We start from the raw sequence: 25,641 nt of genomic DNA, 5'->3' as shown, positions 1-25,641 counted from the left end.
CGAAGACCCGGGTTCGATTCCCCACAATAGTACAATGTGTAACATCCATGTCCGATGTCCCCCGCCGTGATATTGCGGGAATACTGCAAAATAAGAGCGGCGTAAAACCATACTCACTCACTCCTGGGCCAGTCAATCACACCTAACCACCTCGTCTTTAACGACCATGATTGAGTTCGCACGTCAGCTACATAGCTGCGTGACTGCATGGTGTCGGAGGACGGCCCGGAGTGAATCATTTTGGTGAAACCCACGCGTGCGAGCAGGATACTAACACACCTTGAAACGCAATCATGGCGAAACGGGATTCGAACTCGATCCTTGTGTTCTGACACACGTGCGGCGCGTCGACGACATTGCAGCCGTAACCTCAGTGGGAACAGGATGGTCGTGTACAAGAAAATATTGTTAATGTATATATACTACTCAAACAAATTTAAAGAACACCCGATTCAACTTGTCTTACTATATTTGTTGAGGATAACAATGTATATTTTGACTTACCATGCTCCATCAAAGCAATGTAAATTCCACCTGCACACACACCGGCCAAATTCCTCACTTTTAACGCTGAAATATAATAAATGTTGATAAATAAACATAGATAAATTATATTAATTGAAACATACAATATTTATCCAAATATAAATATTGATTCCAGCATAAAGCTCCACAATCCTTAAATACTTAAGGGTTTGTTGAAGGATTCAGTTATTTGATGAAATTACATATTGTAGCATTGCCCGTATTTGACTGGCGATAGTCGCGTGTGTTTCATTACGTTTTAAGTATACAGGTTCCTGGCCCATGGTGAAGTGAACGGCACAGTAAATGTATTACTGAAAAGGAAACGGGATGACAGTTCAATGCATGAGGTGTTAGTGTTTCAATAAAACCTGATCCCATTTCAGAACCTACACAGTCCTTTGCATCGTTTTCTCGGGGTTTAGGTTACTGTTATAACATTTGAACATGTCGAGCAGCATGCAGCCATGATATTATCGAGATACCATACACTGTGTATATGAACATAATGACAATAATCCTATCAGTACAAGTAAAAATCATTTAATAATCATCTTCATTATTATCATACCATAATCCTCATCGCCATCATTATCATCATCATTTCGGTCATTGTAATTACCAGTTTTCCAAATTGTTGATTATCAAATTCTGAATCACTTTAATGGGCATCTGTTCATCATCATCAACATCACATCCCCAGTATGGCATCCTATTTAAAACATTCAAACATCAATTTGGAAAGGTGGAACAGTGCATGTGTCCTTAATCAAACATAAACGTCAACGCCAGAGGATAACCTGTCCCGATAATACGCCAAAACAGATTTCATTGGGCCTACAAGGCCAATAGCGGTGCACATTGTACGAATGCATCATGGACAATCAGTGATAACACCAGGTGTTCGCAAGAAGGGTAAGCGTGCCCTGTCCTACTCGAAGCACAAGCCACTCAAACAATTTGCATAAAAAGTAAGTATTTGAATCTTTAAAAACGATTCATATTTGCACTGGATTTTTTTGTGAGAAGACAATTGTTACCGGAATTCTATTATATGGATATTTCTATAAGTAACCTGGAAATGGTCATAGGTAAATAATTCAATGTTAAAAATAGTATCACTTAGTTTCTATGCCTTAGTTTCTATGCCAAGAAATCAAGCTACTCTCTCTCTCTCTCTCTCTCTCTCTCTCTCTCTCTCTCTCTCTCTCTCTCTCTCTCTCTCTCTCTTACACATGCTACGTGAACCAACTTTCAATTTGTTTAGTCATCAGTTAAATATACACAACCACAAAATGGCACACAGTGAGTGAGTGAGTGAGTGAAATATTGAATGAGCACGTCAAACCCTTCTCTGTATCCCCACAACCTCTATCGGTTGACATCAGAATACATTTGAACAGAAAATACCTCAAACATAAAAAAAAACACCACGACCCATTGCGTGGCAGTATCCCTGCCTATTCCCCTCCCACTGTTGATAGAAGCGACCAGCTGAACACTTTATGTATTTACAAACTAGCTTTGCCTTTCAATGTTCGTGTTTTACGCCCTGCCCTGCCTCTTTATCCTGCAGAAGCCCCTACTAAACTGACATCAAGACTCCAGCAGTCTCGGGCGCCTTCTGAGTCTTCCTATTACGGCACGGAAGAAAATTAGATACATTAACCAATGTTTTTTTCTTCCAAACGTCATCCGTCTTTGTCCAACTATGATTTGCTAAAAGGGACGCCTATGATCTGATATCAGTGGAAAATTCGCCCCTCAAATAGTCTGCTAAATTCGCCCCCTGGTACCTCGGAGGACAGGAAGCCTATAAACACTCACATCAATCACTTCCAGAGTATTATGTTTGGGATATCAAGAGTGTAATTAGTAAGATGTTGCTTCTCCTTCTCTGCCAGCCACCCGGTGTCATGGGAGCAGGAGGCTGGCGAAGTAATGGGTGGGTGATGCTATAATAATGTTATGAGTGATGGTAGGTGTGGTGGATGTTATTACAATGTAATGAGCAATGGCGGGAGGATGTTACACAGTCGAACCTAGTTGTGTCCCGTTGTCTCGGACTCATTTGGGAATCCCAAGTATCCAGATGAAGCAAACTGTTTCCTGATGTCACGAGCCCTGGATAAGTCGAATCTTTTACTTACGAGTTCGACTCAACGAGATTCGAATGGAATAATGTCATAGGTAATGGTAGGATGATGTTTAAGTGATGTTATAAAGTAATTATAGGATTGTGTTCAAACACAGAATGATGGCGCAGTAAGGGTAGGATGGTGTTATAAAGTTATATAGTAATGGTAAGATGACGGTGAAGTAAAGTATAACAATGCTATTAAGTTATAAAGTAATGGTAAGATGACGGTGAAGTAAAGTATGACAATGCTATTAAGTTATAAAGTAACGGTTAGATGACGGTAAAGTAAAGAGGGACGATGATATTAAGTTATAAAGTAATGGTAAGATGACGGTGAAGTAAAGCATGACAATGCTATTAAGTTATAAAGTAATGGTTAGATGACGGTAAAGTAAAGAGGGACGATGGTATTAAGTTATAAAGTAATGGTCAGATGACGGTGAAGTAAAGTATGACAATACTATTAAGTTTTAATGTAATGGTTAGATGACGGTGAAGCAAAATTAGGACGAAGTCGATTATATTAAGTTATAAAGTAATCGTTAGATGACGGTAAAGTAAAGAGGGACGATGATATTAAGTTATAAAGTAATGGTGAGATGACGGTGAAGTAAAGCATGACAATGCTATTAAGTTATAAAGTAATGGTTACATGACCGTGAAGTAAAGTAGGACGATGCTATTAAGTTATAAAGTAATGGTTAGATGACGGTGAAGCAAAAGTAGTACGATGATATCAAGTTATAAAATAATGGTTAGATGACCGTGAAGTAAAGTAGGACGGTGATATTAAGTTATAAAATAATGGTTAGATGACCGTGAAGTAAAGTAGGACGATGATATCAAGTTATAAAGTAATGGTTAGATGACCGTGAAGTAAAGTAGGACGATGATATCAAGTTATAAAATAATGGTTAGATGACCGTGAGGTAAAGTAGGCCTATGATATTAAGTTATAAAGTAATGGTTAGATGACGGTGAAGCAAAATTAGGACGATGATATTAAGTTATAAAGTAATGGTTAGATGACCGTGAAGTAAAGTAGGACGATGATATTAAGTTATAAAATAATGGTTAGATGACCGTGAAGTAAAGTAGGACGATGATATTAAGTTATAAAATAATGGTTAGATGACCGTGAAGTAAAGTAGGACGATGATATTAAGTTATAAAGTAATGGTTAGATGACGGTAAAGCGAAAGTATGACGATGATATCAAGTTATAAAGTAATGGTTAGATGACCGTGAAGTAAAGTAGGACGATGATATTAAGTTATAAAGTAATGGTTAGATGACCGTGAAGTAAAGTAGGACGATGATATTAAGTTATAAAATAATGGTTAGATGACCGTGAAGTAAAGTAGGACGGTGATATTAAGTTATAAAATAATGGTTAGATGACCGTGAAGTAAAGTAGGACGATGATATCAAGTTATAAAGTAATGGTTAGATGACCGTGAAGTAAAGTAGGACGATGATATTAAGTTATAAAATAATGGTTAGATGACCGTGAAGTAAAGTAGGACGATGATATTAAGTTATAAAGTAATGGTTAGATGACGGTAAAGCGAAAGTATGACGATGATATCAAGTTATAAAGTAATGGTTAGATGACGGTGAAGTAAAGAGGGACGATGATATTAAGTTATAAAGTAATGGTTAGATGACGGTAAAGCGAAAGTATGACGATGATATCAAGTTATAAAGTAATGGTGAGATGACGGTGAAGCAAAATTAGGACGATGATATTAAGTTATAAAGTAATGGTGAGATGACGGTAAAGCAAAAGTAAGACGATGATAGTAATCTATCAAGTAATGGTTAGATGACGGTAAAATAATGGTTGGGGGATGGAAATGCTACATATAATGGAACAACTTCGCTAGCACGCAATCAACCGAGGACAAGTTTGAACATTAATCTAATGTAGTCGCCTCCAGGGACAAGCAATATCCGACTCGCCCTGCAGAGGCATGGATGGAAGCAAGTCATTCCTGGGGCCTCTCGTCGACCAGAATGTCCGTGTTTAACAGGTGAGCTATTTTCAAGCCAGGTGACGACCAGAATGTCCGTGTTTAACAGGTGAGCTATTTTCAAGCCAGGTGAATAATCAGTGGCATAAATTGAAGCATATCACAAGCACACGCACACACACACACTAACATACACACACTAACACACACACACACACACAGAGAAACACACAGAAACACTAACGCACACAGAAACACACACAAACACTAACGCACTAACCCACACGCTGAAAGAAACAAAAATATTTGCACAGCTACAAATTGCCAAATGCCCCTTGTGAAGGGAGACTGTTTGGTAATGCCATTAAACCTTTTAAAAAATTAAGTTACGAGTCTTAAGACTATTTTCCCTGAATTTCCTGGGGGTATAAATCAAATTAATTAGATGAGGATATCTTGGAGAAAGCGATCCTTGAAGTCTCGATCAAGCAAGGCTCTCAATGTTGAATTATGCCTTGCCATCTTAAATCTACGATGAAACGCAAGGGCCACTTCGTCTTTTACGGGATTTTCCATCAAAATGTCTCAGCTATCCATAGAGAAGCACTACGGTATGATATGTTTCCACCGCTTAGGTATGTGAGTGAGGTATTTTAACGCCGCTTTAAGTGAGTGAGTGAGTGAGAGTGGTTGTACACCGTATTGGGCATTATAAAGGGATTGACACATTGTCTTCAGCATGACGAGCGAACGCTTTAACCACTGGGCTACCCCGCCACCCTAGTATTTCAGCTACATAACGGCGTGACAGAGTGTGGGGGGTGTGTGTGTATTGTGGGGGTAGGCTAGATCCGCATCTGCTACTCCAACGTACATATGTAAAACAAAACAGCCACAGAACTTTCTAAAAATTCAAAATCAAATCATAACAATACGAAAAAAAAAATCTTATCAATACAAAAACTGAAATTTTATCAACACTCAAACTCACAAGAGACATTTGTACCCTACACAAGAGTCCCAAAGAGGGACAGGTCAGCCGAAATTACTGAGGCAGATGGCGACCTCTTAAAATTAAACTTGCTACAACGCTACAACAACATGGATGATATCAGCATTTATCATATAATGGGTAGGTTTCTCGGCAGGATAAAGCCAACGGATAAAAACGATATCCGTTCGGGTCATATGCGGATAGAGATGCAAATATCAAAGGTCAAGTAGGGACTACTTTCAGTGTATATAAACAAACATGGCGTCGCATTTGTCATTCGGCTATCGAGTCAGAATTAACCATCGTGAATTTTGATAAACTACAGGGATAATTGATACAATTATTAAAAAAAACAGTCTTATATACTGAAAGTCAGTGTCGAACTGCGACGTAACTAAGGCATTTTATAAGTTTGGGCAACTTTGGAGATATAAATTTCGAAACAATTTTGCGAGGGCACTAGGCCTAGGCCTAGCCAAGCGGGATCAGAAGCCATACCTGTGCTTGTAGACCTCTGCGGCTTGAAGCCTTTTCCACAAATAAAAATAGTTGGGTTTAGGCGAAATATGTATGAATTGTTACCTTGTTTCGTTTTGGCGCTGTATATACATCTGACTACACTTCTTAACGTTATGACAGAACAGGCCGACTGTGAACAATCACTGGCCGTGATGTCTCATAGACTAGGGTTAGAGTAGCTTCCCTTTGACAAAGGGCAGTTACTCTAGCGGACAGACCGATGGATTGTCGCGAAAGGCAAGTAAAAACAATTGTTGTTTTGCGTATATGTTGCTTCGCCACTGTATAAGAAACAGATTTCAGTTTGAACTATATTGGCTACTTTCACAGTCCGACTGACACATCATCTACCCTGTGACGTAATAAATATTAATGCGCGCATTCCAGGAAAACTCGCAATGTTTAGGTAATGTTTGTGAGAGAGGGGAAGCGATTTTCAAGCACAGATTTGAAGAATGACATTATATGATAAAGAGGTTATCACGCTTGTGTGTTTAGGGATGGTAAATATCCTGTATTAGGAATAAACACTATATATTTAGCTCGCCAGGGCTCGCTAAATACAATGTTTATTCCTAATGCAGGATATTTACCATCCCCAAACACACTCGCGTGATAACCTCTATGTCTGGGGTACACAAAGTGGTATATATTACGTCGCAGAGAGAAACTCCACACTTTCACCGAGGTGACTGTGTTCTAAGTAGGACTAGAGTCTGACACACCTGCACACACTGGCTTAGCGTTGTCAAGACCAGGCATCACAATGCGATGTTAGCGCTAAGATGATCGTAACTTCTATACCTTAACAAAGGCTTACGATAGTCGTAGTGCTAAGATGATTGTAACTCCGATACTTTCACATTTAGACTTACGACAGTCTTAGCGCTAAGATGATTGTAACTCCCATACTTTAACATAGGCTTACGATAGTCTTAGCGCTAAGATGATCGTAACTCCCATACTTTAACATAGGCTTACGACAGTCATAGCGCTAAGATGATTGTAACTCACATACTATGATCGCTTTGTGCATTTGGGCCCTGTAGGTGTAGTTCTTCTATTGTTGGAGGCTGAACATGGTCATCTTGCAGTGAAGTGAAGTCTGTCAGTACTCTGTCAGTACTCTGTCAGTACTCTGTCAGTACTACGTGGGAGGGTGCCAGAGATGTGGTTACACAGAAGCTACCAGTCAACTCGCCGTTTGGCCATCTTAGCGATTTGTTTCAATGTCTCCACAATACATGACATAGCTGAATCTAGTCTTTGAAAGGCATTTAGAAGTGATACACACAAGGAAGAGAATTAACGGATGAGGAACACAACAACTGGCGACAAAGAAAACTACAAGAAGCCATTGACATCAGGAGACACCAGCCAGCCATGAACCGTGACCAGGGAACCAATCTGCCTGGTGCTAGGGACTAGTGCTTATATTCATAAATAGTGAGTTTGATCTGTGCATTTTACAGTACACCTTTAATTTAGTGTCAGCTGCATCAATTCCTCTTCAGAGATAAGGCAATCCATTTCCCTGTTTGAACAGTAGGCGATGAGATAAGAGAGCTACCGGAGGTGTACTTAGTTATTATATATTTAAACTCTACTTTTTAAACACGTAAACAAGATAAGATGATATTCGTCCTCGGCAACAATTCGATTCATACGATTCATAAATGTTTTGTTCGTGATTTAGACAGCTTAATGTTTTAAGCTAGGAGAGTTAAAATAACAATTTGTATAATTTGTATTCAACATATATGTTATGTATTATTCTGAATGTAGTCTGTAAATGTTTGCATACAATCGAGATGTTGAGATTAACAGCATGTCAACAAAACGAATACAACGAAATTTTGTATAATTAAAAAAAACAGGTAGGAGAACTGTTTCAAATTTTATTGCAATAAAACGGTTGTTTTGAACCAAGATCCTCTGAATAACTGCACTTCCATTTTCTAGGTTAAGTTTCCAATTAACTCAGTGCCCACATCCCAGAGAGGGCGATCACGGAGATTTCAACACAAGCATCTGTTAGTTTTTTAATTGATTTTTTAACTTTAAAAAAACTATGGTGCAATTCAAGGGCCATCATCACATAGGTCGGAATCGATGTCACTGTGCTCCGATAGCCAATGCTATTGCAGTGAAGATCACCCAATCAACATCAATACGGATCACCTAATCAACATCAATACGGATCACCAAATCAGCAACAATACAGATCACCTAATCAACATCAATACTGATCATCATCAATACAGATCACCTAATCAACATCAATACAGATCACCTAATCAACATCAATACTGATCAACATCAATACGGATCACCTAATCAACATCAATACGGATCATCTAATCATCATCAATACAGATCACCTAATCAACATCAATACGGATCACCTAATCAACATCAATACAGATCACCTAATCAACATCAATACAGATCACCTAATCAACATCAATACTGATCAACATCACTACGGATCACCAAATCAACATCAATACGGATCAGCTAATCAACATCAATACTGATCAACACCACTATGAATATTGATCAACTGATCAACACAACTAATTTTGCACATCAACTGACCAACACCACTGTTTATACAGATCAACTGATCAAGGCCAATACTGATCAAAACCACTATTAGTACTGATCAACTTATCAACACCACTATCAATACTGATCAACTGATCAACACCATAATGTATTACCGATCAGCTGACCAATACCGACAGGTCACACTGACCATGCTGATTATTGACCCTCCGTGAACCCGAGGATCAAATTCAAATAAAACGGCGGTTTCTGTTACAGTGTGTTGCTGGCAGTAAAGGAGGTATTATATTTCCTAGAACGGGACTTGCTACGGTTTTCGCTCTTGTGTAATTTCCTGTCAAAGACGTCCACACCACCACACCTTTGAAATCAATACGCGAGAGAAAAGAGACCCGACTCGTCTGAGAAGTACTATCCGGCCCATCTTTCAGCGTTTAATTCCACTGGACAAACGACTCCCATCGTTTCCACAGATGCAACGAAAATATCCGTGTTTTTGTACAAGGTTTTATTTGGAAACTTTCCCCATCCGACCCTATGAAAACACAACCCTCCCCAGAAGACTATCTCAGCAATCTAGGCAATGATACTGATTAAATTCCATCATCTCTTTCAAATTTTTTTGGGCCTTCCTCTATTTAGGACCTAGATTGCGTCTCGGTGGCCGTTGGCTTTCATCTTTGTTGCAATAAAAGCTGGGTCCTTGTGAAATTTTCCAGGAAAAAAGTGTGATTGAAGTCGTTTTTTCTTAGGAAGAGCCTGGTCATAGTAGTAACGGTGGATGCTAAAAGGTCGTGTTGATGCTCTAACCCGAAAGAAGAAAACACAATATTATCTTTTCTCTCCCTGCGCTTCGGGCTTTAATAATACTGACCAAATGCCTTTCTTTGTATGGAGCAGCATTTGTAGCCGCGTCCCTGTCAATACGGTCTATTCACGTAGTGTTTGTTCGTTCAATGGTTGCCTTGGTTTGTGATTGCGCATTTGTACTGCGCATGCGCAGTGGGATAGCGTACTATTGTTTTGAAGAGTCTTGAAGCTGATGTATAAGATGCCGAGGTTCTGACCGAGGACCCAGATGCTAAGCAGATGAGCTGCCAGACTGAGATGGATGATCCCTAGGGAGTTGAGATGGCGAGGTAGAGAGGACTGATCGTGTGATTGAGATAGATAAACGGAAGCACCACTAGTATATGCAGCTGTGGCAGTTGCTGAGATGGAGTCCAGTAGAACAGAAAACCGAGAGAGGGAGTGAGTTGGGTTTAACGCCGATTTGTACAGTATTCAGTATGACGGCTGCTAGCGTGATGTGGAAGGTAATCCTGAAGCGATCTGGGCCTCAGATGCTTACCACTTTGGTGAAACCTACCAACATGGGTATGGTGCTGACATGCATTAAAATATAGTCGGTGTGAACAGCGATTCCAACCAACTAGGATAGCTTTTGGGCACGTCTTAGATGCGCAGCTCAGTCAGGAGAATTGAAGCGCATTGCACGACTGGACCACGGGTGCAACCAAAGAAGCACGTGACGCATCGGCCTTCAGCAACCCATTGCTTGCTGTAGAAGGCGACAATGCTTGTCGTGGGAGGCGACTTGCGGGATCGACTGGCCAGACTACCTAACATCGTTGATGCATGTCATCGTATCCTAATTGCGTGGATCGATGCTGTGGATATCAATCACTGGATATTGCGGCATTAAACAACAAACAAACAATCAAACGAGTGGCAACAACGAGTATTATTTAATTGTGTGAATATGGGTTTGTACCCAATTTAAAATTTTCCAGCCATATCTCCGTGGAAATCAGCAGTTCCGGGCTTCCCGAGTGGAACTCATACGAGGAAATGGACCCGGGCTCCTGTAATTGTTGCTAGTGTCACGCCATACTCGGCACTGGTGGCCTGTCATCAAATCGGAACCGGACAATCCAGTGATCGATATTGTGAGCAACGTACTACGCCGTTGGGGTACGATGACACTCAATCAACAAAGTCTAGTCTTGTTGCTAGTGTCACGCCGCACTCGGCAGTATTCCAGCTCACTGGTGGCCTGTCATCAAATCGGAACCGGACAAACCAGTGATCGATATTGTGAGCAACGTACTACGCCGTTGGGGTACGATGACACTCAATCAACAAAGTCTAGTCTTGTTGCTAGTGTCACGCCGCACTCGGCAGTATTCCAGCTCACTGGTGGCCTGTCATCAAATCGGAACCGGACAATCCAGTGATCGATATTGTGAGCAACGTACTACGCCGTTGGGGTACGATGACACTCAATCAACAAAGTCTCCGAGCCAGACCATCCGATTAATTTGGTCGCCCTTTAACGACAAGAGTAGGCACCGAGGGCCTACGTGCAGTCATAAATACAGCCATTGTAGTAAGCATGGTTGTATAGTTTCAAAGAAGAACTTACGACCAGTGACTAAGTGGGTCGGTGTTACGTGGCTTTAACAACAGTATTTCCGTGCCAGTGCGTATCTGCTTAATGGGGGAGGAAATCCCGAAGTGATGCAGGTCTTAGCCATTTACCACGTTGATTGCAACAGAAGTCACTCCAGTTTGTATAGCGTGTCCAAGTTTAGTATCAATTAATCTTAGACACCACAGCTAAAGCGTCATGATAATCATATTCCATACATGTGGATATAATCAGAGCGTTAGACACCACGCCTAAAACGTCCTTTGATAATCATATTCCATAAAATTGGATATAATCAGAGGGCTTCCTCGATTCTTGGCGTATTGAACTTGCAGCGTACGATGGTAAGATCTCAAACAGTAACCAAAGCATGTTTGTACATAACGCCAACAATATCACTAAAACAGTGACAGTGCCTTTAAAACATCTCACACAACATCCTAAGCTCGATTCTTTAGATGCACCTAAGCGTTTAAAGCATACAAAGCAACATACATATTTGATAATGGATCTATTGCAGACTCGTAGTTTATCGTTATCGTGAGTTAATGGCATTATTTCGTAATCTGGAATTCAATAGAAAATATCTATTTCAGTTATAATAAAAAAAGCTGTGCTTTTGTTGGAATTACAAATGGGAAAAGCCTTCGAGCAAGATTTGTGGAAATAGGTTGACGTGAGAAAAAATATCGTTCTTATTAAAATTTAATTTCTTTTAACGCACAAGTGTACGCTCTTCTGCCTGCTTCCCACACTAGGCCATGGGTGAGAGCGATGTATCTAAGTTGAGTTGGTCTGATTTTCGACAGTTACAAAACACTATTACAATGGTTTCCCGTTGATTGGTCGCACGTGGTGACATTATACTAGACTGGTAATGAGAGACGGGGTATGCACAGTACACCAAGTTCACAGATCTAGTTCTTCTGAAAAGGAAATTAGTCCATCTGCCCGTGTAAGGAAATGTAGGCCAGCTTGCGTAAGGTGTTGTGGGCGATAGGCTGTACGTACTAAGGCGTTGAAGGTTCGCGTACAGTGTGGGCACAAGTTGTTTGTTGGTAGTTATTTAACTCCGAACTCAGCAATATTTCAGCTTAAAACGGCGGTCTATAATTAATCGAGTCTGGACCACACAATCCAGTGATTGTTATCATGAGCATCGATCTAGGTAACTGGGATTGCGATGACATGCCTCAACCAATTTGGCGAGCCTGACCACCCGTTCATGTTAGTCACATCTTACGACAAACATTGTCGCCTCTAACAGCAAGCATGGGTTCATGAAGTTCAATTCTAACCCGGATTTTCACGGGTCGAATGTCCAAGGGGGTATCTCTGCAGGCCATTGTGACATCATTGGTTACCATGACGTTAGTATACTGACTCCTACTCGACCAGTCCTTGTTTAACCCCTTTATGCCGAGAGCAAGCTTAGGCAAGGTAACAACAAATAGCATATTAAATCGTTTTTGGGTGTGACGCGGACGGACATTGAACCAACGACCTTCCGCTTTCAGGCAGACGCTCTAACACTTGACTACGGAGGCAGTCTTGGTGCGGAAGGAGTACCCAGAGGGATGAAGTCTTAACGTTCGTCATTTTACAATCATAAGTTTCCGACACGCCTCGGGGACAATAACGTGCACAGCGAATTGCGACGTCTTCGGCCTCTGGGGCACTTTGACCACAACGCTATCGCAGCCAGTACAAACATGCATTCTAGGGCGACGGGCTTACAAATAATCCTAAGAAGAATTTGCACATCACTGTCCCATCGGAGCGCTGGCGCCATTGTCCCAGGCCTCGTGTCGTACACCGGACCTCAAGGGTCGACGGGGAGCTCAGCGAACTTGTTTGTTGCGCGGAGGGTTATGGCGGAATCGCGTGTGTTTATTGCACCGGAATCTACGAACGTAATAGCGAGTACAATGACAATGACTTTTCCTCTCCCTGAGGAGAGTCGGTCGGCGAGAGCAATTAGAAAAACCATGATACCTTTGATCGCGAAGGTCCGGTGTTAATCACATAATTAGTCCATGCCGTTGAGAATATCTTCTAATGTTAGTGAGATTTTGAAATATTAAATGTGACATTTGCACTTTTCCTATTTCAAAGGCTATCAGTGGACCGTACGTAGGGCTGATGTGATTAAGAAGTCCTGCTATAAATCGAGGCAGCGGCTCGGATAGGATTTCTAAGGAGACTCGCGCCAAAGTTGTATGCCTTTGAGATTAATACTGTTGAAATACAATGGGATCAGACTGGCAAAATAGACTCGTTTCAGTGAAATGGTTAACGCGGGTTATTTTCTTGTGGTCATCGTTTCTTTTGATCGCCCGTTTGGTGGTGGCGACTGCCTGTTACCATTTATCTCAACAGTGACCGCGTACTGAATACATCTCATAGCAGTGTTAGTATCCTCTGTTTTCTTTGGGCTGGTATTATTTGATTTTCCAATTCAGCGATAAAAGCTTTTTTGAACAAAATCACTCGACGTTCAAGGTTTCTTTATATAGCAGCCTTTTTACAAATTTTAATTCATTTTATTTATTAATGCTTGTGTTCTTGTCAATCTCGATCACGAGAGAGTGACAGGGTGAGTTAAGTTTAACTCAGGAAGTGAATGATGTGGTTTGAGGGGAATAATGGTCGGAATATACATCCCCAGAAACCCATGCTTATCGTAAGAGGCGACGAACGGGATCGGTGATGCAAGTTGTCGCACCCAGTTGTGTGGATCGATGCTCATGACATCAATCACTGGATTGGCTGGTTCAGACGCGATAATTTACAAAACGCTGTCCTATACCTGGAATATTGCTGAGTGCAGCGTTAAGCAAACAAACAAAGAACCAAGCAAACAAACCTGAGTATCAAGGTATGTGACGGATCAAGGTATGTGACGGATCAAGGTATGTGACGGATCAAGGTATGTGAGTCGACCCCTCCATACCAATTCAACCGTTAATTCTCCTTTCAGACCTCATGGAAAGCTAAGTCGTCTGTGGCGTTAAACTTAGTTGTGCACAGTTGTCTCCCTTCGCGATGTCAGGATCTAGTGTCCATCAAAGATGTAACGTCCAAGACCAGCATCACTGGGGCCTTCCTCCAACATTAATCCTACAGCTGTGATACAACTGAAATACTTGTCAAATACAACTCATTCCCTCATTTATTCAATTTATCCCACGTATTAGTTTTTCATTCATCTGTTCGCTTATACTTTCCTACACCCCACGCTGCACTCAGCCATTCCTTGAACGTGCTAAGAAAACAAGTAAAATAACTGAACTAAACAAAATGTCAAAAAAGGCTTTTCCTGCTTTGAAGACGGGTAGAATCTACAAAACGAATTTTCTACGTGAAATACCAATTTCCTCTTTTCATTCATCAAAGGAGCGCACATCAAATCGAACCCTTTGAAAAGTTAAGCATAGTGCACTAATACATAATACATCATAACTATCGACCCCTTGGGCGTCGCAGCGTTACTGCAAGCCATAATGACGAGCATCACCTTGAACGATTTCAACATTTATACGAAAACTACAGCAACAAACACATACATGTACATCCCAGTGACGGCACACCCGTGTTACTCCCGGCAATGAAGCTGTTCATTGTACAGACAGACAAAAACGCTGGAGATGTGAAACGTCTCCAACTCTGAATGGACAGATTAGCTACAGACATCCTGATAATCTGGCGACGCAGGTCGTGACGGGATGGTGTTTGAGTTGTGTGTTTGTAAAGTATGTACATATCTGCCACACAAAGTCACTGCATCCCGGATGGAGCTGATGCGAAAGCTGTAGGAGTTGCTGCGAACGCTGTATCCTAATCGTGTACAATTATGTGTTCAGAATGAATCACTTGATGTGTTGGAAATGCTGTATACTCTACGTCGTCCTTTACCACAATATCACGGCGGGGGACACCAGAAATGAGCTTCACACATTGTACCCATGTCGGGAATCGAACCCGGGTCTTCGGCGTGACGAGCGAACGCTTTAACCACTAGGCTACCCGACCGCCCAAGACCGTTAAAGACTATTTTTCCTTTGTAGCGTCACTGTTCATTAAAATTCAATGCTTTGAAAGGCTTTATGCCTGATGGGTGTGAATAGTCATGAACCCAAGAAGCAGTTATATCCCAACAACGCGTACGTTAGAACCGGCGAGTGAGTGAGTGAGTATGGTTTTACGCCGCTTTAAGCAATATTTCAGCAATATCACCAGAAATGAGATTCACACATTGTAGCCATGTGGGGAGTCGAACCCGTTTCTCCGGCGTGACGAGCGAACGCTTTAACCACTAGACTATTCCATCGCCCCGTAAGAACCGGAGATCTGATGTGTTTTTTAAGCCTCGAATATCCGGACAGAGTTACGGTGAAATAGTCCGGATAAACCAATTTCTTCTAAACAGATCATGATGATGGTGTAGGTCTTGTGTAGGTAAGCGGGGGTTCTGAACTAACGGGTTTTGATAAACGAGGTCCAGATCGAAGGGGATCCTGGTTCCCGGGGTCCAGAACAAAGGATCCGCCATGGCATTGCCCTTCCCACGTGGAAACCCAAACGAGCTCTAATAAATGGTCAATTTATCAACGCAACCCAACTGAATTGTTTCTAAGAATTGTTTCGATACCGGGATCTGTCTTATCCTGAAATCTCTACGTATATACCGAAAATAGCGTGGAGAGATTATCACTAAAAAGGATGTTTCGATTATAAACCAGTCGAGTAAAACATCACTTCTCCGAGTTTAAACAAACAAAAAACAGGGCCATGTTTCGCCAAACTGTTCCTACCTGCCATTCTACAAGCAGACGGATCGAACACGCTTATAACGAACTGACGGATATATACAACGAATATATATTTGGTCCCGGTCGTTTGTTGTATATACGCTAATAACGAATTACGGCTATTACGAACAAATATCAGTGGACCCTTTGTCGTTATAACCTAGTTTACTGTATATCTGTAGCGTATATGCTTATCACAAACTACGGTCATCACGAACAAATATCAGTGGACCCTTTGTGTTCGTTATAACCTAGTTTCCTGACAAGTGTATATCTGTAGCGTATATGCTTATCACGAACTACGGTCATCACGAACAAATATCAGTGGACCCTTTGTGTTCGTTATAACCTAGTTTACTGTATATCTGTAGCGTGTGCTAATCAACGGGGTATGGCGTTGTTAATTCCGGGTTCGAATCTCAGATTCGACCTGATTACGGTCAGTGGTCTGTCTGTACCGCGTCGTGATTGGTGGCTTTCACTGAAGAGGTGACTTCAATGAGCTGTGCCAAAAAACCAGAGCACACAGCCTGTAATCAAGGGACCTAACTCGCCCAGACACAAGAACAGTGTTCCCAGTGAAACACCCATTGTTTCTGACATTTCGACGACACGAATATGTTCAACTTGAATTCAATATAAACAGAGGGATTTTATATCTCCTCGTTAACTTAAGGAGACGTTGACCTTTTGTATCTATTTGCCTGCGCGGGCAAACACGAGCGAACACATCACAGCTTGGATGATGGGTTGATGGACGGACGATAGATGGATTGATGGAAGAGTGATCGATTGATGGAATGATGATGAACAGTTTAGTGGAAAGGTGATGGATGGGTTGATGAAATGTGTTGATGGGTTGATGGACGGGTGATGGATGAGCTGACGAGCGGGTGATGGATGAGCTGACGGGTGGGTGATGGATGGGTGATTGAAACGTTGAAGGATGGGTGAAGGACGGGTGATGGATGAGCTGACGGGCGGGCGATGGATGGGTGATTGAAACGTTGAAGGATGGGTGAAGGACGGGTAATGGATGAGCTGACAGGCGGGCGATGGATGGGTGATTGAAGCGTTGAAGGATGGGTGAAGGACGGATGATAGATGAGCTGACGGGCGGGTGATGGATGGGTTGACGAGTGGGTGATGGATGGGTGATGGATGCGTTGAAGGATGGGTGAAGGACGGGTGATGGATGAGCTGACGGGCGGGTGATGGATGAGCTGACGGGTGGGTGATGGATGGGTGATGGATGCGTTGAAGGATGGGTGAAGGACAGATGATGGATGAGCTGACGGGCGGGTGATGGATGGGTGATTGATGGGTTGAAGGATGGGTGAAGGACGGGTGCTGGATGGACAGACAGTTGATGGACGGACAGTTGATGGATGGGTGATGGATGGTTGACGGACGGGTGATGGACAGACAGTTGATGGACGGGTGATGGACGGACAGTTGATGGCCGGGTGATGGGTGGGTCGATGGCCGGGGGATGGATGGACAGTTGATGGACGGCTGATGGATGGTTGACGGACGGGTGATGGACAGACAGTTGATGGACGGGTGATGGACGGACAGTTGATGGACGGCTGATGGATGGGTTGACGGACAGCTGATGGATGGACAGTTGATGGACGGGGTAATGGGTGGGTTGATGGTCGGGTGATGGATGGGTTGCGGGACGGGTGATGGACGGACAGTTGATGGACGGGTGATGGATGGTTTACCAGAGGTGTGATGGACAGACAGTTGATGGACGGGTGATGGACGGACAGTTGATGGATGGGTGATGGATGGTTGACGGACGGGTGATGGACAGACAGTTGATGGACGGGTGATGGACGAACAGTTGATGGATGGGTGATGGATGGTTGACGGACAGGTGATGGATGGACAGTTGATGGATGGGTAATGGGTGGGTCGATGGCCGGGTGATGGATGGGTTATGGGACGGGTGATGGACGGACAGTTGATGGACAGGTGATGGATGGTTGACGGACGGGTGATGGACAGACAGTTGATGGACGGGTGATGGACGGACAGTTGATGGACGGGTGATGGACGGACAGTTGATGGACGGGTGATTGATGGTTGACGGACGGGTGATTGACGGACAGTTGATGGACGGGTGATGGATGGGTTGATGGACGGGTTGACGGATGGGTGATGGACGGTTGATGGACGGGTGATGGACGGGTTGCTGGACGGGTGACGGATGGGCTGACGGACTTTTGACTGACGAGTGGCGGATAGGTTGAAGAAAGGGTGGTGGACGGGTTGACGGACAGGTGATGGACGGTTGATGGACGGGTTGACGGATGGGTGATGGATGGTTGATGGACGGGTTGACGGACGGGTGATGAACGGTTGATGGATGGCTTGAGGGACGGGTTATGGATAGGTTGACGGACGTTTTACGGACGAGTGATGGATGGGTTGAAGAAAGGGTGGTGGACGGGTTGACGGACGGGTGATGGACGGTTGATGGACGGGTTGACGGACGGGTGATGGACGGTTGATGGATGGGTTGATGGAAGAGCAATGGATGGCTTGACGGACGGGTGATTGATGGAAGGCACTGCGCATCATGTCTTCGTATATTGTTTGCTCCTTAGATATAAAATCAAATGGCGACACATGTATTGTAACTTTAAAACATCAACTATATACACATGAATGTTGTCTCATCGTAACAATATATTCTACACGTCATTATGCCTCAAGGTACAACGGCTGATTCGACGTCACAGATGATCTGTCCACATTTTCACAGAAACACATGCACTTCAGCAACGCGTCTCCAATTACAATCAGTGGTTCTCCCACTGGGATGGTCGGAAACTTTTAAACTGAGGTCCGTCTATTGAGACTGTTTCATACACACTCAGCATGGCCTGGTTTTCTTGAGGGACACAAGTCACTACCGATCGATCAACGCTATTGTTGATGTACAGCGACCATGGAGGCCTAAGGCTCCGTTTGGGCGATCGATAGCGTTCTCGGTACACGGAAATGGGCGCGGGAGGGGAAAAGATGGCGTACGAGTTGACTCGAAATTGTAGCATCTTTATCCTGGCTTAATCAATGAGAGGAATCTTCCTTTGTCCAAAAAAACGCTTTGGGCATGATGGCCTTTTCTTGAAAACAAACCCAAAATTATTCCTTAGTTCGGATGACTTTTTCGGGCGACTTCAAGTGCTCGACGCGCAGCATGCACGCATTGAGATATTGTTCGCGCTTTTCAAGACGGCGAAAACTGCCGTAGAATGATACATCATCTCTGACCTGAATTTATTCAGTTTCAAATAATCACTGATAATTTCCATCGATTGCTATGTTCGGGTAGTATGGCCTCACGGTTAAGTCCATTGCCGTGTGGCTAAATTTGATTTTCATTCAAGAGCTCGCCCAAAGTAAAAAGCGCACACTTGAAACGGCTATATCAACAGATTCCATTACAATTCATGTTTGTTTTAATCTAATCATTATGCAATGACATTTCGCTCTTATTTGTCGATTTCACGTCATTGATTTGAGGGGGTTCATGCCGGCTTGTCTAGCGTGGAATACCAGGACAGGATCTCATGTTTACTTGGCCACACTGCAGTTTATTTTGAGGCCAGTGTACAGTTTCCGTTTTGTCGGACCGATACTTAGTCGTTCAGGAGTAATCAAACAATCTCTTTCTGCATATACTTTGATCAACACATGAAGGAAAACGGGCGGTCGGGTAGCCTAGCGGTTACAGCGTTCCCTCGTCACGCCGGAGGCCAGGGGTTCGATTCCCCACGTGAGTTCAATGTGTGAAGCCCATTTCTAGTCCCCCGCCGTCATATTGCTGGACTATAAAAGCGGCGTAAAATCATACTCACTCACATGACGGTATGCACGATTATACGTGGGGACACCAGAAATGGGCTTAATACATTTTCCCCGGGTCTTCGGCGTAACGAGCGAACGCTTTAACCACCAGACTACCCGACCGACCCACGTCGTGTCAGCTTGATGTGTGGTGTAAGACAGACGTTGTACAGACCTTAGACGTTTACCACTTTGGTGAAACCCATGAGTGTGGGTATGACCTAGAAACCTTGAAACATAATCAGGACGAACGGAATTCGAACCCACGACACAGTTTTCTGACCAGCCAAAGAGACACAATTCTGCATTGAGGCGCCTTCGACGACTGGGCCACCGCTGCGCCGTGTCCGACATCGAATACATCTCCTTTATTTGACAAACACATATTTACTACAACCAAATACGCTGCCATACCCTACCACGTCGTAAAAACGACGAGATTACTGACGAGATTAGATCTGTCCCTACTGCTAAGATCTTCGCTGACAGACTGGCCTGATATAACTGATGGACGGCCGCACAGCGCATCAAACGTCATGCTTCGCGAAATAGATTTCAATTTCCTTGTCAGGGCTACGATTTCATGACAGCGGTTATGTGATAAGGTAAAAAGAAGTCTTTATCGTTGATTATACAGAGATTGCAACAAGGGGCTAATCAAAGGGCTCAAAGAATTTCCTCTGGAGGTATAAGATTTCAATTATTGAGTTAGGAGCTCAATCGCCGAGGCAATAGAGGGCTCAGATGGCAGCCTTAAAGGGCTAGTAGGTTCAAGGCGGTCCTAGCAAGTTTGATTTAATTAAAAGTGACAAAACCCTTTCCACAGCTTACAAGAAATCAATGTTTAAAGACCATCTCTGGTGTTCCCCCGCAGTATAATAGCTGGAATAACGCTAAAAACGGCGGAAAATACAAGTCACTTACTCACAAAATATCTCTGTTATAAGTCGAGTCGCCTTTTCAATCCGGCGACGTCATGAGTAGGTATTCGCAAAGAACCATGTTGTACATCATTATTGATATTTGCACGCGATTTTATGGCCTTTAAATGGTTGACAAAGCAATTTTTATGTTTATCTTTCAATAAACCATAAGCCAGGCTTTCTAGCGGACTAAACCATAAGCCATGCCCTCTAGCGGACTAAACCATAAGCCATGCCCTCTAGCGGACTACCGTTTCCTGACTGACTGACAATACATTGAGCTGGGTTTATGTTGCATTATTTTCACTGATGTCACTGATTTCGTATTGTGACATCAGTGAAAATAGTGCAACACAATACGAAATCAGTGACATCAGTGAAAATAGTGCAACACAATACGAAATCAGTGACATCAGTGAGAATAGTGCAACACAATACAAAATCAGTGACATCAGTGAGAATAGTGCAACACAATACAAAATCAGTGACATCAGTGAAAATAGTGCAACACAATACGAAATCAGTGACATCAGTGAGAATAGTGCAACACAATACGAAATCAGTGACATCAGTGAAAATAGTGCAACACAATACGAAATCAGAGACATCAGTGAAAATAGTGCAACACAATACGAAATCAGTGACATCAGTGAAAATAGTGCAACACAATACGAAATCAGTGACATCGGTGAAAATAGTGCAACACAATACGAAATCAGTGACATCAGTGAAAATAGTGCAACACAATACGAAATCAGTGACATCAGTGAGAATAGTGCAAAAACAATACGAAATCAGTGACATCAGTGAAAATAGTGCAACACAATACGAAATCAGTGACATCAGTGAAAATAGTGCAACACAATACGAAATCAGTGACATCAGTGAGAATAGTGCAAAACAATACGAAATCAGTGACATCAGTGAAGAGTCGTGTCAGGTCATGGACTGTAGTCCCTCTTTAAAGTCGGTCGTCATACCACTCGGCTCTTCACAATAGAACAGGACATTGGCCAGCGCTGGCAGGAATCCTTATCGGAACTACTTTAGTGCAAGTGACTGTCACGTGACACAATCTGAGATCATCAATAAGAGTTCAGATTATTTGCCTTTTTCATGAAATTATAATGGGCATTGTATACTTAACACCCCTTACGCAGAGAATAGTCTGTCCTGAAAAAGACGGCGGCCCTGTTACACGAACTACATATATCGGGACTTGGCGCTGCACGGTTTACTGTGAAGTCATGCAATACCACCACACCATTGCTGCCCGAGGTATTCACCAGCTTTCGGAGCTAGCCTGGCGGACCCGAGTGAAGACCTTCTTACTGCATTCAGATTATGTCGGAGTCGTAGAAAAGTATCAGGGATACGCCCCAGAGGTCTACTGTGTTCTGATTGTCATCATCATGGTAACAAGGGCGATCTATTGGGCCACATACACAACACGACTGACCTTGGATAAGAAAATTTGGTTCAAATGTAATAAAGGGATTTTGAAAACTGAAGTTCGCTACATAACGCATTACATTGTTTTATGAACACGGGTCTGGCTGTCGCTGGCCAATGTTAGAAACGTTTCATTTGATTAAACGAGGTAGTGAGGGTCGTGTTCAGTTACACATATAACCTTGGGAAATTACAAAGAAACACTTCTGGTTGATCAGAATGCGCCCTGTGATAGCCAATCAGATGATCGTTTATGTCTGGGCACAAGAGCCAATAGCTGTCCTCGTACGAACTGCCTTGTGTAGATCGATGTAATCGAAGGCTTGGTTACAAATGCAAAAGAGGCAATCAAAAGCATTGCAAGATAAGCTCCGACTAAATGGGCATACCTTAAGCTTATGATTGGTGTGGAACATCCTTTAATTGATAAGAAGGTGGTTGTTTATTGCCTGGTTTCAGCTTGAGGGCCATGTTATTATACCTAGAGCGGTGGGGATTTATCGTAGTAGTTTCACAGGGGTTTAGGATGAAGGAGAAGAATACCCTGGATGGAGGGGACGAGTGAGAGGGGGTGAGTGAGGTTAGGGGAATGGTGCGTGAAGAGAGTAGGGATGAATATATTGTAAAGGAGAACTGAGAAAGGGAGAGTGAGTGTGATGAGGTTGGGGATAGAGGAGAGTAAGTGAGGATGAGAATAGGGGTGGGCGCAAGTGACAGGGGGTGAGAGTCGGAGTGGACGAGAGTGGGGGTGAACGAGAGTGAGAGGGGTTGAGAGTCGGGGTGGATGAGAGTAAGAGGGGGTGAGAGTCGGGACGGACGAGTGTGGGGGTGGACGAGAGTGAGAGGGGATGAGAGTCGCGGTGGACGAGAGTGAGAGGGGGTGAGAGTCGGGGTGGACGAGAGTGAAAGGGGTTGAGAGTGGGGGTGGATGAGAGTGAGAGGGGGTGAGAGTCGGGGTGGACGAGAGTGAGAGGGGTGAGAGTAGGGATGGACGAGAGTAGGGGTGGACGAGAGTGACAGGGGTTGAGAGTCGGGGAGGACGACAGACAGTGAGAGGGGTGAAAGTAGGGGTGGACGAGAGTGGGGGTGGACGAGAGTGAGAGGGGGTGAGAGTAGGGCTGGACGAGAGTGGAGGTGGACGAGAGTGACAGGGGTTGAGAGTGGGGATGGACGACAGTGAGAGGGGGTGAGAGTAGGGGTGGACGAGAGTGGGGGTGGACGAGAGTGAGAGGGGGTGAGAGTAGGGGTGGACGAGAGTGGGGGTGGACGAGAGTGAGAGGGGTTGAGAGTCGGGTTGGACGAGAGTGGGGGTGGATGAGAGTGAGAGGGGGTGAGAGTAGGGGTGGACGAGAGTGGGGGTGGACGAGAGTGAGAGGGGTTGAGAGTCGGGTTGGACGAGAGTGGGGGTGGACGAGAGTGAGAGGGGTGAGAGTAGGGGTGGACGAGAGTGGGGGTGGACGAGAGTGAGAGGGGGTGAGAGTCGGGGTGGACGACAGTGAGAGGGGGTGAGAGTGGGCGTGGACGAGAGTGGGGGTGGGCGCGAGTGACAGATGTTGAGAGTGGGGGTGGACGAGAGGGGGGGAGGGTAGTGAGAGGGGGTGAGAGTAGGGGTGGACGAGAGTGAGAGGGGTGAGAGTGGGGGTGGATGAGAGAGAGGGGTGAGTTTGGTGCTTGACGAGAGTGAGAGGGGGTGAGAGTGGGGTTGACGAGAGTGAGAGGGGGTGAGAGTGGGGTTGACGAGAGTGAGAGGGGGTGAGAGTGGGGGTCGACGAGAATGAGAGGGGAGAGAGTGGGGGTGGATGAGAGTGAGAGGGGGTGAGAGTGGGGGTGGACGAGAGTGAGAGGGGGTGAGAGTGGGGGTGGATGAGAGTGAGAGGGGGTGCGAGTAGAGGTGGACGAGAGTGGGTGGGGGTTGACGAGAGTAGGGGTGAGAGAAGGGGTGGAGGAGAATGGGTGGGGGTTGAGGAGAATAGGGGTGAGAGAAGGGGTGGAGGAGAGTGGGTGGGGGTTGACGAGAGTAGGGGTGAGAGAAGGGGTGGAGGAGAGTGGGTGGGGGTTGACGAGAGTAGGGGTGAGAGTAGGGGTGAGAGTAGGGGTGGACGAGAGTGGGTGGGGGTGGACGAGAGTAGGGGTGAAAGTAGGGTGTGGGTCATCGAGTCTTGGCTCACCACCGAAGGATCTCCATTATCACAACCACCTCTCCGCTCCATGCCCCTTGCATGATATGTACGTAAAGCCAACGGTGATCGCACAAATAATATATATCCGCAATCTGGGCAGTTAGTTAAACCACACAAGCTCTTATCGAGGCTAAATACCTCGTAATTATCACAGCCATGATGTACTATGTGAAACACGACTAATCCCAGATCAATCTTGAGCAGTGCGTCTCAAACGATCCAGCTAAAGACGTTGCCTCCAGTTTGAAAAAAGTGATCACTCATGTTTTCGTAAGCGAGTACGGCGCATCCCCATTACGGTGAAAGCATGCTTGTGAATATGCCGCAAATCTCAAAGTACAGCTTGAGTTTATTAACTCAGTGCATCGCTGTTGTATCTGGAAAGGTCTAGGGGCTTTTCAGTAAATAATTCGTGTCCAAACATCTCGAGATAAATGGCCTCGTTTCGCGATGAGTGCGTGGTTGTGTTCATAAACTCAAATGCATTTTTTAATGTGTAACCATTAAGTGCACTTTCCCATGATCTAATTATTTACGGGAAATCATAATATTTTTAGTTTTGATGTATGATCGTACTCAGTGTTATCCTTCTAGAATGGGTCCCCCCTTTAAAATAAGACCCAAATATCACCTGGTGTAAAGATATCCATCGAGCGATACCCATGGGTTTGAAGATCTAAAATAACACTTGGTAAATACATCACTATGGAATATCATTTCTGCTTAACTACGAATTAAGACCAATGTGAGAAAGAAACAGTTGACGCTAAAATCAGCGCAGTCATACAGCCTCGTTGTGGAAGTAATCAGCGCAGTCATACAGGCCTCGTTGTGGAGTAATCAGCGCAGTCATACAGGCCTCGTTGTGGACGTAATCAGCGCAGTTATACAGGACTCGTTGTGGAGTAATCAGCGCAGTCACACAGCCTCGTTGTGGAAGTAATCAGCGCAGTCATACAGGCCTCGTTGTGGAGTAATCAGCGCAGTTATACAGGCCTCGTTGTGGAGTAATCAGCGCAGTCATACAGGCCTCGTTGTGGAAGTAATCAGTGCAGTCATACAGCCTCGTTGTGGAAGTAATCAGCGCAGTCATACAGCCTTGTTTTGGAAGAAATCAATGCAGTCATACAGGCCTCGTTGTGGAGTAATCAGCGCAGTCATACAGCCTCGTTGTGGAAGTAATCAGCGCAGTCATACAGGCCTCGTTGTGGAATTATCAGCGCAGTCATACAGGCCTCGTTGTGGAAGTAATCAGCGCAGTCAT

General features: G+C 44.0%; 1 long non-coding RNA gene across 1 annotated transcript in view; it reads right to left on the bottom strand.

The window, feature by feature from the left end:
* Window positions 1-25,641, bottom strand: part of LOC139457751 (uncharacterized) — a 291,878-nt gene that overhangs the window by 88,172 nt on the left and 178,065 nt on the right. The window contains exon 3 of the long non-coding RNA XR_011652630.1: window positions 505-570. This is a non-coding gene — a long non-coding RNA (uncharacterized lncRNA). The remainder of the gene's footprint in view (window positions 1-504; window positions 571-25,641) is intronic.

The sequence above is a fragment of the Haliotis cracherodii genome, unplaced genomic scaffold (assembly GCF_022045235.1).
Source record: "Haliotis cracherodii isolate W230 unplaced genomic scaffold, xgHalCrac1.p SCAF_12, whole genome shotgun sequence".
NCBI classification, from domain to species: Eukaryota; Metazoa; Mollusca; class Gastropoda; order Lepetellida; family Haliotidae; genus Haliotis; species Haliotis cracherodii.
This window is presented reverse-complemented; position numbering and strand designations above follow the sequence as displayed.